Genomic DNA, 13,353 nt, shown 5'->3' on the forward strand with positions numbered 1-13,353 from the left:
ATTATGAAGACCTTCTTATATCCAGACCTTGAGACTCAGGAATAAGCAACACAGCTGTGCTCTTATGGAACATGCCCATACTGGATGTGAGCACTTGCAAGACTCTCCAGCTCATGCCCCATCATGCATTAGTGTCAATGTAATCAATGTAACAAGAAAGAAATGTGCTCTAAATGAAAATCTCTCTTAAATTGTACCAAAGTTTCAGTTAAAATGTAGATAAAAAATCCAGAGAGCGTTGTAAAATCTGACTCATGTTTGATTAATTAATGTTATATATTCCAATTTGTCTCCTTCAAAAAAAAAAAAAAAAAAAGGTTAGAAAGTCATTCCACCATCTCCCATTGTTCTCTAGGATTTTTTACAGCAAATTGGAAAGATTGAGAAATTAATCTGGCAGCAGATTTTACTTACGTAAAAAAATAAAAAATACATCTATATATGTCCATTGTTGGGACTGGAACTGTGGTCTCAGATAAAAGATGTTGACTAATAAAAAGATGAAATCCCATGAGATATTCAGAGAATCACTTTGGCTTATTCCTCTTCTAGAAATATACCCAAGCAGGCCTATACTTCACGTGTATGAAATGCAGAAGACAATTCCATGCTACTGCTTCTTGATCAGCAAGTGCCATCTTATTCTTCTCTCCTCATGCCATTTTGTTTCCCTGGTGTTTTGCTCCTTTGAAGTATCTCTTTTTTAGCCATCTGGCCAAGTATCTTTTTTTCCAATTAAGGAACCTGTGTGAAAAAAATAAGTGCCCACTGATTTTAAACTGTGCTAATGAGGCATCCATCACTTTATTTTCTGGCTATTCTATATATGCTGACACAAAGTCGGTTGTTATAGAGTATGGGTGTAAGTTATTCATGAAGACAGTCTCATGTGCCCTAAACAATGCTCTACTCTTAATTACATTGTCACACAACAGCTGAACAACTCTCAGGAGCCCACTCCAATTTTTTTAAAAAATGACTTGACTCAGACAGGAGTTCTGTTTTCTACAAGGTTGTATTTAAAACTATATCTCTCTATATACTGACAGATACGTAGTCAAAGACAGATAATAGCTCTGCTAGTGGTGCTGCCTCTTGGTAGATGTGGCATCAAAGATGCAGGTGCCTGTGTACTCCTCCCTGAAAAGCAGAAACACACGAACACAATATTGTAGAAAAAATAAAAAAGGACAAAAAAAAAAAAACTTACACCTTCTTCATTCCTATGCTTAACCCCAAATACTTTAATGACAAATCCTATTCACTTGGACCATACAATCCCCAGTGCTATAAAAGGCGTTCAGATCTCCTGCTTCTGTCCATGACAGTTTTTCTCCCAGATCTTAATTTGGTTATGTAACTGACTACCTTAAAGATACCATGGTATGTCCTGGCTCTACCTACATAGTATGGCAGGATTCTTTGCTATGTGCTCCAGTCCCGTTTCCCTAACAATGCTGATGTTTGAGCTGCAGTTTGCTTGGAAACTACAGTACAGCCAAGAGGGGTGCAGCGTGTGTCTCTCGTCCCTGCAGCATGCGCCTGAACCAGTGAGCTGGGAAGAGCTCCTGGGTAGCACAGGGCTTGCTCTTTCCACTTGTTTCACAGTTATTTAGGATAGCAAGGAAAAATAAACAACAATTCCTTAGGCAAAGGAGTTTTTTAACCTGTATGAGACTGCAGTATTGTCAGACTACATTTAACCTGACAGAGAAATATTTGCTCCCTCTAATCGTAGATGTCTTAAGAGTAGAAGATCTAACTTAAACTGCTTTCTTTAGCTGTGACCTAAGTCTTAGTAGAATACTTGGATAACAAAAAGCTTCCTTAGGATTCATTCAGGGTGGTAATGTAATGAACCACAAATTAAACTGAAGACCGAGCTGTTGGACTCTTAAACTAAAACACTCATGGAAAGCCTTTCCAAAACTGTCTATTTTCTTCCCACAAACCTATAATGGAAGAGAAAAACTGTTTGACCAATTAGTCACAAGTCTAAAAACTGATGCTGATACTGTCCTTAGGTTTTGTTCCTGGTGCATTACCCCAGCTTCTGAACCAGCACTGCGAAGCTGCTTTCTGATAAGTACCTTCCAGGATGAAATGAAGAGCTACTTTTCATTAATACAATGACAAGGAACTTCACAAAAGGCCCAATGTTTATTTCTAAAGATTTTCTGAATTTAAGTCTTGTTTTTAAATTGTGATTTTAAACACTTTGTTTCACAAGCATTGCATGCATAATAATAATAAAAATCAACTAAATATTACTCTGTAAAATAAAGATACTTTTAAGGTGTGTAATTGTGCTGAACTTTGTGAATTAAATGTTTACATGGGATTACATTCAGTCCTCAGAGATTTAGCTCTCAGGTTCTTTCAGTCACTGTAGATACATAGAAGAAAGAATTGCATAGCTCTAGTAATCAACTTTTAACCTTCAAACAGCATTCTCTAATAACTTAGGCCTTAACTTAATTTGGATGCCTAAGCTTCCTGGTTATAGTACAGATGGGGTTATTTGCTCTTAATTCCAGTTTTCTACTCAAAACTGCTTAGTTGTTCCCTGGTTTCCAGTGAAACAGTGTCAGATATTTTATCAATTAGCAGTTTCTTATGGTTTGTTTGAATATCCCATGCATTATAAAAATAACTTCTTCCACTGAAATACTATGCTTTGTGATTCATATAAAGCCATTATAATTACAAATAAGCAAAGATGTATTTTGCTAATATATACTTTACCTTTCCATATTCAATGCAAATACACCATATAGCACTTCTCAAAGGAAAAAGGCTTCCCCTACCTCAGCAAAGCCTTTAGGAACACACTCAACGCTGTGCTTAACAAGAAGAGCATGACTGAAAGTTTTGATGAATCAGGGCCAAGAAGACAAGTGCTCATCACCGTGAAGTGATGAATAAGCATTCTAAATGTACTCTGCCATAAATGTTAGCTTTCAAATCACAAAAGATGTGAAATTCACCTTTGTAAAATGAAAGGAGAAAATATCTAAGTCCAGGTACTAAATAATACATCCATCAGGGTTCAAATGACTCTGTTAATTAGTAACAGAGCCTGAAATTTTAATCTCTAGGTCACCCATTCAAAAACAGCTAAATTCAGTAATAAAAGGTTATTGCTGTTTAATGACAGCTTCCTGAACAAGCAAAAAGAGTGTGTTTAAAGGTAGCCTTACAGAAAGCCCAAGGACAGAGGGAGTCCTTTGATTGCAATTCCAGTAATTTGAAAGAAAAGACACTTGTGTTAACATCAGTCACAACACATCAATATTTTCCCCCACACTAATGGGAAAACTATAACAATATCACAATTGACTAAGTTGGAAAGTTTTTCTCTTTGATCGTGTTAAATTGTCTCAGTTCTTTGCAACGATCCACATGGAGGGAGCTTCCCCGCATACAATGCTTCTGTGACTGAGTCACTGCACAGGAGTGCCTTTCATGCAGATGGCTTTTACAAGAGGGAAATTATTTTGCCAGGGTAATATAACAAGCAGTGGCTTGAGGGGAAAGGAAAAATCAAAGGTAGCAGGGGGTTGACTCTATTCTTTTCTACATCAGTTAAAAAAAAAAAAAAAAAACAAACACATAACTGCAGGCGTCCAGTACCTAGTGTAAATGTTTCAGAGCACATGAGCACTACCAGATCAGATGATGGATTTTCTATTACCTTATCACAGAGTAAAAAGTCCTTGCAAAGGTGAAAATCAAAGGATGGTCAGGACTATTGGATTCATCCCCAGTAAGGGACAGGTGTATATTCTTGGGGGGAAAAATAGGTCACCCATTAGCATTACAGTCAAAAACACTGGTAAAGAACTGTGCATCTCATCAGAGCTTTTGAAACGGCTCTGTGACGGGAACCTGTCAGAGAGCAATTCAGCTACTTTTCATTAATGCAGTGACTGGAAACTGCATACAAGACCAAATGCTTTACTCGGTGCTTGTGAGAGGACTGTGAGAGAAGGAAGCCTGTTTTCACTAATAGTTCACGCTTTATGAACAAGGATGCAGAGCTACTAGAACAGTCACTGCTGTCAGGCAAGAATGGTCTTTCCCTTGGTATTATATATCAGCTCATTCACTTGCCTGTTTCCCCGTCGTATTCAGAAAATAAAATCTCCAGTGCTTTCTTACACCTCTGGAAGAAGCCACTGGTGCTTGTCTGCTGCTGCTGTGTGATCATCGCGGGCAGTACTCTGCAAGCTCGGGGGTATCGGCCACTTCAGGCTCGAGAGAGGCTGATACATGTCTGCTGCAGACGGAGAGAGATCATCTCTTCCAGAAGTGATTCAGAACAAAAGCCCAAGACAGCTGTTCTTTATCACATCTGAAGGAGCTTATCTTTCTCCAGTGTCTACAAAGGAGTCCATAGAAATGGCCCCTACTAGACTAATGTTAGGCTTGCAGGATATTCCCCTTCTTCCCCCAGAGTGCATCTTTTTCCATTCCTTTAATTTTTATTTTTTTTTTTTAAAACAGCCAGAAAAAAGGGGAAAGAGAAAACTTAGCTATCTACAGTTTATCTTGCTTTGCAGGCCTTTTTGGTAATGTTAAATAACAACAACTTATCTTGACAATGTTTGATTTTTTTTAACATATATTTGCTGGACTATTTAATGTCTTGAACTCCTAAATTATAGCCTCAAAAGAACAGATAAAAAAAAAAGAAGAAAAGAGCATACACTGATTTTAATATCCATATTAAGAACTAGTAGTATCGCCTTAGGGGACAGATTTTCCTAAGGTGCTATGACTCAGGCCATTTAGGAAATCAAGGGTAAATCATAGCTTACATTTCATCTAAGAATAGCTAGAAGCTATTTAGATCATGGAACACTATAGAATACTTTCTGATACCTAGATTTCTTTGCATCCCATATTAACTGAAGTTTCTCGGTACAATTTTAGTGTATTTTAGTATAAAAAGGATAATAATTATAGTGAGGTAAAAGAAAAGGGTGAGCAGTGTTCTGGCTACCACTACCTGGTCACAAAGAAGAAGCTGGAGATTTAGTGGGATCACAGATCAGAACTCTGTTAAAAACACTCAAAAAAGGGTCAAGCATAAATTTTCCTCATCCTGATATGTGCCTTCACTTATCAGCATTATTTAACTCTGTATTGCACCACATCAATCTTCATCGAGGCCCAAACACAGTCAGACCCCTCTGACTCAGTTCTTGAGAGTAAGAAACATTTTGTCAGCCTACAGTACGCTACAGCCTGACCTCATAATCCCTTTTGATGACTACAATCAACCTGGGCATAATTGATTGCAGGATTAGATTTATGTTTGAAAATATCTGAGTTCTGCACTTTAAGAAAAACAAACATACAAGCATATTTGCTTGTCCGTTCATTACAGTTTTATGCCTTTGAATAATGTCGACAGCAGAGTTTTTGGTGACAAATTATAATTAATAATTTCAGTATAGTATAGGATAGCTTACTTAATTCCTTTATTCATTTTTTTCATTAAAAAAAAAAAAGAAAATTGATTTTTTCAGTATATTGTTCTATGAAAAAATAATTTGTTGAAAATGTAGAGGGAGAAAGTAGAAAAGCGAGTTAAAACGACTTTTTATGAGAGGCCCATCCCCTTCTTGAAGACAAGGCAATCAGGTGTACTTACAGTCATGCTAGGCTTGCTTATTTAATCCTATAAACCTGTTTTAAGAAAAAGCCTAAAGTGAACCAAAACCCGTTCAAATCACTTTAGAGATTCTTTGCTGAGCAAATAGTTCATTCAGGGAACTGTGTTCTTTCCTGATACTTTTGTTTTGTTCCTGTGGGAAATGCTTAGGTAGGACATATTGTCTCTGTCAGACCAGTGCAGATAGTATGAGAGAGAAATTTTAGTACTGGCCAGTTGCCACCTCGTGAGTCTTTCAATACTATCAGTCTAACCCAGTCAATGAAAAACACTGGCAGTGGAGTGTTAAACATTGGAAATATCGTATGAATGGGTTATTAGTAGCCCTTCAAGTGAAATTTATCTTTGCATATTTTAAGAGTATTTATGTATTATTTCATTACTATTATAATAATATCTAGCTTGTATTTTCTTATTTTAAAGCTGGTTATTTTCTGTATTCCCAAATGCTTGGACTCTTTTTTGTGTCTGTCTAGTTCTCCATCTCAATGATAGGCAGCTCAGATTATATCTCCTCAGTTAAAAATTGAAGAAAAGCAAAGGATAAGGAGTATTAGACAGGCCTGACACAGGACGTAACTCTGCAATTTCTATTTATGGATCCACTTTCCATATCCACCCATCCTGTTTTGGGAAGGACAGTGAAATAATTCATTTTAGGTTAATGTTTTAAACCAAAACAACTCATTCAGACTTCCTATTTCATAATATTATCTATATCTGTTTTACTTATGCATTTAGACATTCATCTCAGTATTTAGTTCTCTGCGTTTACCATTCATGAGTCACTTCACAGACAATATTGTTAGCAAGACTGCCGCCCTGGTTGGTGGTTTAACCTCCAAGTCATGCTTATAAAAAGATTCAGCTGCAGGGAACAGCACTGCTTGTGTGCAGAAAATGTTGGTCAAGGCTGCAGAGCACGTCTGACTCTCCATTGCACAGTTTAGTTCCACATCACATTAAGTAACCTAACTAAATTAAACAGTAACTAAGACAGACCACTTGCTCTGTCTTAGCCTAAGATGGCATCAGGAGAACTTCAGTAGAAAGCCATCAAGGCACCTCATGTCTACCTTGCCTTTACAAACTGGCCACTCAGCAGCACCAGCTCAGGGAGAAGGGTTCCTAATCCCACTTCCTGCTCTACACACATGGACACCAGTTTTCTTCAGGAAGGATTGTCAGTAGGTGTTACACTTCCAACCACAGCAAGAGACGGAAGAGAAGCCTGCTTCACTCCCACAAGAACAGGCAGAAAGTTGCCTGGATGAAGTGACCTGGCTGCTTTGTCTGTACTTTCCCTGGTCACTGGGCACCATCCTGGTCAACATCTAGATGGTCCTGGGTCAGTAAAACAAAGAAATGCCAGTGTGTAGAGGAGGTGATGTTTTTAGGCCTCCTTCTTGCCTCTGGCTAGTGCAAAAGATATCTCATCCTGGCCAACAAGCATGGGTTGGGAATCAAGCTGGCAAAAAATAATATCTAATGATGATGTCTGGTTTCCTGACAGTGCCTCAGAGGCAGACTAGTTCACAAGTGTCTGCTTTCTTCTCCCTACTTTTCCTTCCACATACATACAGCCCTAAGAACTGCTCTCTAATTTCATCCTTCCAGCAGACTATATGCCATATGGTCCATATTCCATGGACAAGCAATCCATACTTGTGTTCTCAGTCTTGAACCATTCTGGGTCAGGCATGTGCTTTCCCCTCGTGGAAGTGAGCAGCTGGGCCGATGACCTCCTGCACGATGTTCCAGCAAGGCTAGCTCCAGGCTGGGAGTAAAGTCTACATCACCTGTGCAGGCTACCAAAGGCTGGAAAGCTTAGGTTGGAAATTAGAGACATCTCTTCTCAGAAAGAGTAGTCATGCATTGGAATGGGTTGCCCAGGGAGGTAGTGGTGTCACTGTCCCTAGGGGTGTTTAAGGAAAGGTTGGACCTGGTGTTTAGGGACACGGTTTAGTGGGTGACATTGGTGGTAGGATGATGGTTGGACCATATTATCTTGGAGGTCTTTTCCAACCCTAATGATTCTATGATTCTATGGGGGCACACTGTAAGTAAGTCTGTAGCCTGAAAGCCTGCCTCCAGTCCATGTTCCTCATCTCTCACTTTTGCTATGAGGTGCTGATGGGCAATGGCTTAAATGAAGTTATTGTCTTTCCAGATGACAAGGGGATAGCTACATGTGGCACAAACACATCAGTGATGGAGTGAATAGCCAGACATGCAAAAGGACCTTTGTAGTAAAAGGTGTAGTCCCCAGGTGGACTGGTGGAGGCCTCTTCAGAGCCACAGCAGGACTGTGAACAGGACAGGGCTGGTGATGACAAGTCAGCACAAGGCTTCCCCCATGCAACAGCCCTTTTGAGACACCAACAAAGCAGCACAGCCTTGGTAACAAAGTCACTTAGCCTTCCTCCACTATTATGCAGATCCCTTTGCAATTACACAAATGTTCTGATGCAACTTTGGCAAATAGGGAGTTACTTTTTAGTAGTGTTGTATATAAATTCCATTAAAATTCTGAGGCAAACATTTGCCTCATATTAAATTTTCTGACCACCTGAGTTCTGCACTATCAATTGTCACTAAAAACTGAAACAGAGGAGTAAGCATGAGGCTACAGAACACAGAAAATCTTTCTTTGAAGAGATATGGCGAGGTTGTAGGAAAAGGCAGCATGATATCAAGCCATTTCTGATAAAGATCTTTAAAGACAACACCTTGTGTTTTTTTCGAAAGCGGTATGTTCCAGCTCTCACAGAAAGCATGGCATAGGTCATGCCAGCCCAAACCCTTACAGTAACATGGCCTTTCCCTGCCTGCTAGGTAGGAGGGATTTATTCTTTGTTCCACTCCAAGTAGAGAGAAACAAATTACGTGCAGCTTCTTGAATGCTGTGTGGTAAACTTTGTTTTCTATCAGGAAACACTCATTAAAAAAAAAAATCCTAATTTTAAAGATCTGTTAAAGGTCAATTTGCAAATCAATATTTTCCTAATACAAATTGAATACTAAGCTGTGCGCCCATTGAAAGAAACTATCTCTGTGCTAACCTTTTGGGGAAAAAAGTGGAACAACAAGTTAAAAACTTAATTTAATGGGTGATTCTAGGAGCATGATGACCTTACCCAGATGCCTCATTCTGCTCTGTTTGGAATTTGTCCTCTGTGTTCACGTACATAAGTTAACAATTAACTTATTTTGCTGTCTCTCATCTGTTGACTCAAATACATAAGGAGAAAGACATGCCAAGTTGCTTTCATTTGAGCAAAATAGCTGGTGCCAATGATGAATCAAAACCAAGTTTTGATAATAAGGAACAGACGAATATTTTGCAAAACTAGCCAGTTACTGGTTAACCTAAGAAAATATTAGATATTATCTCTTACAGTAGATTTATTATATAAATATATTGATGTTCAACCACCGTTACAAAAAACAACTATTCACTTTCCACATTTGCGATTACCCTGTATGTTTATTCAGGACAAAGGCATGTTCCTATCCTGTTGACAGGGATGTTAAAGGAAACAGATTGTATGAAAGAGAACTACAGAAGCATAGAAGGAGGCATGAAACTATGAAATGCTTAGAGAACCTTCCCCCACTTGTACCCCAACTTGGAGACTTGATTTGCATGCAAATATTTACTCTCTTCTCCAGATGATACTCATATTTAGTTCCTGTTTATGCTATAGATACCCCACTTACATGAAGACCTTCATGCCAAAAGTACCAAGCTGAAAGGAAAAAAATTCTCTGGTCTTCACCAGCTTCTTTGAGTCCTGAAGGTTTCCCTAAGAAACGTTTGCTTCTGAATCAATTATCTTCCCTTTTCAGCCCTGGATATTTTTCTGCATCTCATCTTAAACAAAAATCTGCCTCCTTGAATGCTGCTTGCTGCTAATTCACTGTTGTCATTCTCAAGTCTGCCTAGGATTACATACTGCCTGGTGTGTCTGGAGTACATAAAGCATTCAGAGATGCCTTGAACTCAGGAAAGCATTAGACGCTGCTAGATCACGGTTGCAACAATGGCCCACAGCATCAGATGATATTGAGGCAATACATCTGTCAATAAAGCAGAAAGCTCAGGGACAACTGGACATATACAGAGGAGAAAGGAGACCTGTGTTTCAGGAAGACAGCCAAATAAATGAAATGAACCAGAACTGGTCTAGGACAGATTGTCAGTGGTGTACTACAAGTCCTTGGTCTAGTAACAGAGCACTGGAAACTAAGAGAATTTAATTTCTAAGGAAAACAAAGAAAAATTTTGCACCCCAAAACAGCATTTCATTTAAGGATTTTAAAGCACAATCCATACATTATGTCTTACTGTGAAATAGGTCAGCTTTTTTTTTTTTTAGCTGAGAAAAATAAGGCCCACCATCATATAGAAAAAAAAATATAAAAAATGGTAACGCCATTTTTCTTGTCTAGGTTTTCAATAAGATCCTGGTTTAGCCAAACAGCAAGAGCAAAGGTCAGATTAGCTGTGATTTTTTCTGCATCATGTAGCCCAAGCAGTAAATCAAACAAGGGAGTTTCAGTAGGATAAAATATCAGATTTGAACTGAGACTGAAAATCCTGGATTTCATTTAAAGAAGACAAATAATTCACAACTGTGGAAGATCTGAGCAGACGTGTGCACCATGTATGCACTAGCCAGCTGGCATTCTGCAGCTAAGAGTCACTACTCTGAGTGATCTGATAAGAAAAAAAAAATCCACACAGCCAGTCAGGTAGTAGTGGGACACATCTGACTCCTTATTGTTATGTACCGAGGTGAGTCAGATCATGAATGGCACAGATAAGAAAATAAATAAATAAATAAAAGAAATTCCCAGTCACCAAATGGGTTTGGGGTAAGAGAATATACTGAGGACTGATGGAACTGGCCACAACAATTTTTACAGAAGTCTGTGAAGAAGAAACATGTAGTGGGCCTCAAGAGATCCACTGAAAAAAAAAAGATGCATCACTTTTTTTTTTCCCCAGAGGACAGAACCAGTAAATAGTGAAGTATTTTCAATAAGAAAGACTAATTAAGGAAATAACTAAATACATAAGCTCTGCTCCTTGTAACTCCAAAGCTGTTAAGACCTCCAGAAGAGAGAGTGGCTTTTAAAATAGATTCAAAAATAAATCTGCAGCAATGTCTCAATCAGGGTATAGTCAGTAAGCCATATCTGTACTTGTACTATTAAAATGTGCTGTTGAGCAGAATTAACTCATCCAGTTAGGGAAACAGCCACTGGGAAGAAAGAAGCACGAGGACACCACTTCAGCTATTACATGAGGGCAATTCCACGTGGCACCAAGCGTGGTTGGGATGATAAGAAGAGCTGGGGAACATTTTCAGCTTTGTTTTTTTTTTTTTTTTTTTTTTTTTTTAATGAAACAACCAAGGAACCATTGCCCATGGACTTAAAATCTTATACTAACCAAGCATTCCTAATATAAATAAATATAAATAATAAATAATTAAATAAATAAAATACAAATAACTGTAAATAAATCTGCAGTGTCTTTTGTTTTCAAGATCTCTTGGTAATACTTTCAATCATGTTACAGTGTACTTCCTTGACAGAGTCATCAGGTTAGTAACCTACACTCCAATCACTTTCCTTTGGGCTTATATATTCAAACAGGAAGCTCTAGTTTGAAACCAAGATGTCTAGATATTCCCGTCATTTGGTTGCTAAACACAGCTGTTGAATGACTGCAAAATCCATCTCCACTGGTCATGTCTTGTTCTCTGCTGACACTTCTCTCCTCTGGTTGGGGAAAATGATGCCACCTTGGAAAGGAAATTTTGCCTCATTCCCTGTTGTGATTTCATCTTGTCAGAATAAACTCTAATTTCATACCTTTAAATGTAATATACAAACTTGATGATAGCCAAGAAAGTGCTGCTGGGGGAACATAATTGTTACAGTCATAATGCTGGCATAAGATGCTTTGGTGCTATTAGAGGTAATTAAGACTAAAGGAAAGTACAGTAGTAAATAGTTTTCAGTCGCTTACAATCCATTGAGCTTTGTCCCTTAAATATGCCATACCTAGTGGCCTTTACCTTTGCTGGGGATTCTGGGTACAGAAACGCGAGAATGGAAGTAAAAGAGCATATCAGCCTTACATAATAGGAGCCTCTTTGGTTCTGAGGGGCAAGAGAAGAGGACAGAGGGGCCTGTCACAACTTTTAATAACGCCTCAAAAATCTAAGATACAGATGGAATTTCATGGGACCTCTCAAAACATCTTCAGCCTTAATTGCTACGAGAATAATTATGAGATACCTATCTGAACGGTGAAATACCATAAAAGCTATCTTCTGATTCTTAGCTTCATAGCTAAAATTTGATTAAAGGATGTCAACAATGGTAAAATGTTGTAGCACTTTCCCTTTCTTTTATTTTCCTGCCTCTCCCTTGTACATGTAATTCCATGGCCTCATTTGCTTGTTCTGAGGGACTGCAGAGAGTCTTTAACAGAAGCAATTAAAAAAAATGATGAAAAGCAAGGAGTAACTTAAGTGTGATAGTCTCAAAGATGCCATCTAAGGTTGAGTATGAGAGCTTCGTGCCAGTACTGGACACAATCCCGCAAGGGGTCAGAGATCAAATTCTAGACTCAGAATTCCTGTGATGTTGAAGAAAATGCTTTTAATATTTCATCTTTTTACAGAACAAGAGTCAAATACTTTCTTCTGGCAGCATTTCTTGCAGGTCATCTTCTGTGCCATCCGAAATCATGGGGAAGAGAGAAAGGGCAGAAGCTTTCTGCCCTTAGCTGGGAGTTAGCTGGACACTTTCAGTGAACCCTCCAAATAAGCACTGCCAGCTGTGTGCATTACAGAGCCTTCATTTTGAGAAATGAATGATCCCCTCCCTCAGGTGGAGATGGAAGGAGTTATAAAGGGTAATTCCAAAGATACTGGTAGGAAAGAGACCTAGCAAACCATTCATCAGCCATGGCAGAAAAGGGTTGAAGGAGTGGAGCAATAAATTCTGCAAGCTTAGAGCTTCATACTCCTGATACATTTCTACAGAATTTATATTAAAAAAAAAAAAAAAAAGTTTGTGTATTAGCCAAAGCTGGGATAAAGCGTGGGTATTAGCCACATTCATCTCATGTGTTTAGAGCAAATGTTTGAGAAAGGCTGTCACACAATCTCACTTTCTCTCTTCTACTTTGCATCCTCAGATAGGAGACCAGTCTTCAACACTAAGCTCATCGTGAAGAGAAAAAAATGGCACCTCCACCTCCCAGATTAGTGCCAGTACTCTGGCTGTAGGCTTCTCTGGGAGTCCAGCGCTCTCGCTTCAGGACTGTTGAGCAATACTCCTTAAGGAAAACTCCTCTCCTCTTTGCCGTCAGAGTCCTGCACTCCTCTCTAAGCTGCAGTACAACTTCAAAAGGAAGGGTAGGGAAAGTGTACCTTCTCTAGGACACACTACGGCAAGACAAAAGAGGTGAATTTGAATCACCTGAGACTACAAAAGTGTGTTGAACACAGCTCTACAACTTCCTGAGCAAATGCTCTAACCACAGGGCTCCTAAATAAATGGTCAATATTTCCTTCTTCTGAGCTCTTAAACTAAAGCATCAGACAGTCCCTTAGACTCAAAGCACTGAAGACCAAGCAAAGGTTTTGCAG

The 13,353-nt window shown here is 38.8% G+C and overlaps 1 long non-coding RNA gene across 1 annotated transcript in view; it reads right to left on the bottom strand.

Moving 5' to 3' along the window:
- The window catches only part of LOC136790458 (uncharacterized), a 28,322-nt gene that overhangs the window by 12,003 nt on the left and 2,966 nt on the right, over window positions 1-13,353 (bottom strand). The gene's annotated exons all lie outside the window — the stretch shown is intronic.

The sequence above is a fragment of the Anser cygnoides genome, chromosome 3 (assembly GCF_040182565.1).
Source record: "Anser cygnoides isolate HZ-2024a breed goose chromosome 3, Taihu_goose_T2T_genome, whole genome shotgun sequence".
NCBI classification, from domain to species: domain Eukaryota; kingdom Metazoa; phylum Chordata; class Aves; order Anseriformes; family Anatidae; genus Anser; species Anser cygnoides.